The sequence below is a fragment of the Ammodytes marinus genome, assembly GCF_949987685.1.
Source record: "Ammodytes marinus genome assembly, chromosome: 21".
In the NCBI taxonomy this organism is placed as follows: Eukaryota; Metazoa; Chordata; class Actinopteri; order Uranoscopiformes; family Ammodytidae; genus Ammodytes; species Ammodytes marinus.
In genome coordinates, this window is record NC_137225.1 from 22,960,524 (window position 1) to 22,965,523 (window position 5,000).

A 5,000-nucleotide genomic window follows, 5' to 3' on the forward strand; every position below is an offset into this window, starting at 1 on the left:
TTTAATGGAGAATTACGAGAAAATGCATAAGTTTTTATTAACGACAGAAATGTGTCACTCCTTGTATTTTAGGCCTCGTGAAACCGGACTGACGACCTACGCAATGATTCCTGACCTCGGCTGGATTCTGAACAACCTTTTTCTGAAAGGATCCGCTCAGTTCTCCAGAACATTTTTTTATTCTTATTTTACCTTCTACGAATCACTATAAAACATGATAGTGTGTGTGTGTGTGTGTGTGTGTGTGTGTGTGTGTGTGTGTGTGTGTGTGTGTGTGTGTGTGTGTGTGTGTGTGTGTCTTTGGCTCTATATAAAAAATGCCACTGATCAGTTATTAAGTCGAGATACTGCAGGTGAATACAGTACATTGTTTAACTTATAGATGTCATCATAAAACACTACCAGTTGATTACTTACATTAGAACAATTCTACAACTTTTTCATTGATGTTTGAACAAATAAGCAAATTTGATGATATCTAAGTAATTAGGCGTGATATATGCAAAAGAAATACATTTTATGAAAGCAAAAAAGACAAAAATCTCTTAATTGCCCAGTGCTTTAAAAAAAAGTTATGTTTGTGCCTTCAGTGTCTTGCTCTTAATATTAATATTAATAATAATTACAATATTAATAATAATTAAACCCATGATGATTAAGATGAAGTGATGTGTGAAAAGAGACAGACCCTGCTTTGCTCTCAGAGGGGCCCTTCTGAAACAAACTGAATCTAGAACCTTTAGAACCGTCAACTTTACTTTTTGTGATAATCGATAATGATTTCTTTTATAAATCTATCATGTGATTCCTGTCTCTCTCTCTCACTCTCTCTCTCTCTCTCTCTCTCTCTGTACGCCTGTAAATCAAGGCCAGAATCTGTAAAGAACACCTTTTTAATTGTCAACTAGCTGCTGCAGTGTTGGAATGTCGGCTGACCCCAACCTGTGGCCTCCATGATTCTGAGATTGGAGATGTGTGTTAACTCTGTATTATCCTTCTGGTGTTTGCAAAAAAAAATTAAATTTAAGGGTGTTGGGTAAAATCTGGTCTGTTTGTTTATTTCTCCTTTTTTCCAGTTGTGAAAGTAACTTCTTGTACTTTGCCATTAGCGGCGTAGGTCTACAATCGCTAGTAGATAAAAGTTGTTTAGAATGAGCCTTTTGCATGAACATAACGATATGGACACCGGATTGAAACCAAGCCCCAACCAGAGTGAGTTGTACCCATAGATAGTATATGAAATGGATGTAGCATCCGGGCTGACCTCAGTTATTCACATGGCATCCCGTTCTCCTGGCTTATGTGCGTCGCCATCTTGTGAGATTTTTACTCCGCCTCACGTCGGGGGGGAGGGAGATACGCCCATCTAGCTGACGTATACCTCCGAGGCAAAGTGAGGGACAACGGGCGCAGAGCTGTCACTCAAGAGATCGCGCCAATACATGTTAACCTCCAAAAGAATAAAAACTAGCCTGCTAGAAAATAATTAACCCCCCTCAGTGTTGTCATGGAGATATGACCTAAACATACAGACTAGAATGGTTTTGTGGACCAGGCTGTAAATAGGTTTAATAAGACTTTGAAAACGGCCTGTCTGGCAATTTATGTTATGCACCGGTCTAGGGGAACCCAGAGACACAACACAAATACAAAAATGCCCACTCCCCGATCCCCAAACCACCACGCACAGACTTCTAAAGTAAAATAGATATTCATTTATTTAAACTGAACAGTGAAAAAATGAGAGCAACAAAAAGCTACTGGAGTAGGCTACTGCCAAAAACCTAATCTGGAAACAAAAAAAGCAAGCGAATCCCTAACCTTAACATGAAATAAACAAATGAAACAAACTGGAAAAGAACTGGCCACTAGTGATGTTAGGTCCGACACGAAAGCCCCGAAGCCTGTGTCGCGCAAAGGGGGCGTGTCCAGATGAGGCCTGTATCGTTTGTCACAGTACCACGTGACTAAGGACAAACGAAGCCCCGTTTTCTGAAATCATGTGACTGCCTCACTTTATATACTGTCTTGTATGTTCGCTACGTGAAATAAGAGAGCCACTACCGTAATATACCAGCAGATGTCAGTATTCCTAAATGAGCTGTTAAATGGGGCTTTGTTGATCAGGCTTTTTGGTGAAGCATTTGGCCAGAAAGATTCGACACAATCACGGGGCTTCATCTCACCATCACTACTGGCCACTCCCCCCTACCGGACACAACATCTGAAGTCTTCCTGCATCCACACTATTCACACTTTAATTAGTATTACCATGTAAACATCTGGTCAATGATCAAATTCCTTCGTGATTTTCGCTACTTATGACATCTATTGCAGCACGTCCGTCCTGGGAGAGGGATCCCTTACTCTGTCGACTCTCCCTGAGATTTCTTCAATTTTTTTTTTATTCCCGGTAAAGGGTTTTTACTGGGAGTTTTTTCTCAGCCGAGCTAAGGGTCTAAGGGCAGGGTGTCATATTGTATCATATTGTATCATATATCATATTGTATGAAATGTAAAGCCCACCGAGGCAAATTCATTTGTGATTTTGGGCTATACAAATAAAACTGATTTGATTTGAACTGAATATAATAATGAACACATGAGAAAATAATAGAAGTGGTTCGGGAAACCGCGAGTGCTGCTGCTGCCAACCATGCCACCGACTGAGTGAATCCGGCGGAGCCTTTGAACAGTGGGCCAATCACCCGCACCTGCATAGAAAAGCTCATTCACACACAAGAGGTCTCACTCCCACACGCACAGACAGACACACAGACAGACAGACAGACACACAGACACGCAGACAGACACACAGACACACAGACAGACACACAGACACACAGACAGACACACAGACACACAGACACAAGGCCTCTTGTTTATAATTGATTGATTTCCCATCTGCAAATTGTACCGTTCACTCGTGTAAATGTTAAAGTGAAGGCAATCAGACGGAACGCATGTTTTTGTTGCAAGGTTTTTGTTTCAGGTATAAGATGGGCAGTGTTTGTGTGTGTGTGTGTGTGTGTGTGTGTGTGTGTGTGTGTGTGTGTGTGTGTGTGTGTGTGTGCGCTTTTTAATCAATTCTTTACGCATTATCTGCGCAAAACAAAACAAGTCAGGCAAGTCAGGCACTTTGAGAGGAAGACTGTAATGAAAAACCAATCAGCGGTAATAACACCTTAGAGGACAATACAGCATATGATTGCAAACTTAAATAGATACTAAATCTTTTCAAGGGCTTACATTTTGTCACGTTCCATGGGATTTCGAAAAATGCCTTTTTTTATGCCCATAAAAGCAGTTCATAAGTCCAAAAAGCATATTTTTTTCGTTTTTAATCAGTGTTGAAAATATAACAATTTTCTCAAGTTGAGGGTTGTTTAAAGACCTATTTTACTGGTGGGAATATGAAGGTGTATTGAATTCTGAGATCCTGTGTAGTATAAATGTGCAAAAATGTTAGAAATCGGTTCATCCTAGCCTGAGAAAAGGCAGAAAGAGTGTTTTATGGTCTCACTGTCTAACCCTACATTTTACCACGTGTGACATCACACTAGTAAAAATGTAGGGTTAGGATTAACAGGACAGCTGGGCCAAGGGAAGACTGAGGGAAGAAAAACCTAATTCATTATATTATAACAGCGATTTTATAATGATAGAACGCCGGTTTCCGTATGGGTGAAGTATTCCTTTAAGGACGAGAATAATTGCAACATTATTTTTTTAAACTTTTTATTACCAAGAATACAAAAGATATCTACATTCACATACCACGTTACTGTAGCATGACTGACCACATTGATCTCAAGTAAACGTTACCCAATCAAATCATCAAAATGTACTTTCAATTATTCGTCCCAGTTTGAGAAAATCAACATTTTTATTTTTATTCATATTTTGTTATTTTTTCACCCAGTTACCCAAAATGTCTTCTTTCTTCCTTAATACATTTGGCACTTGATGCAGATTATCACCGTCTCTGTAGTCCAACAGTCCATTGTAGAATTAAGCCACGTTTGTGTTTGTGTTTGTGGTGTCAGACAAACAAACGAACAACACAGCAACTCATAAACAAGGGACGGCCTTAGGCTCATTGCTGCCGGACTATTTTGGGTTGGCACGATGGTGGGTCCGAAATGTATGTTTTTTTTTTGGGGGGGGGGGGGGGAATTAACACAACAAACAAACAACAAATAGCTTAAAAATTATATAAAAAACAACAACAATACAATAAACATATCATACATGGAAAAAAAACCCACATGGGATTACACATGGCCATCTCATTTTAAGAGATACATGGACAACTGTTACATCATGTATGTTACAACAGCATACAGCTCCGGAAAAAATTAAGAGACCAGTCTGGATTTTTCTCTAAATAACTTATTGAAAATGCTCTTAATGACAAACAATGTATTGGAATTTGGTAGAAATGTTGTCAGTGGTTTATATTATAAAACCAAAATGTTCATTCTACTCAAACATATGCCTCTAAAGAGTAAATCGAGAGACACTGAACATTTGGAGTGGTCTCTTCATTTTTTTCCAGAGCTGTATGTGAACGTTTAAACTATTTTCCTCACATAGCGGCAGTTTTTTAAGTACAGTGTTGGTTTTTGAAAGTACCCAAATAAGTTAGAAATAAAAAATATATAAATACAGCACATGAAACATGAAAGAAATAAATTAAGACGTTGCTGCCACAGATGGAAATAGACAGATGACCACATCTCTGATTGTAGCTATGACTTTTAACTTTCATTTTTTCCCATTCATTTTATTGTTCGTATAAAAAGCACAAATTTCAAACAGTGGACCAGCATTTTCAACAGTCACTTTGAACCGTATGGGCTTGGCCTATGGATGTGGGTCAGGCTAAGGAGGGAGTTAAAGCTATAGTGTGTAACTTTCTCCATATAAATGAATGTCGGTTACGTTCAAGCCATCGCCAAATGAGTTGACACAAAGTTGATTAAGCCTATTATCAGCTC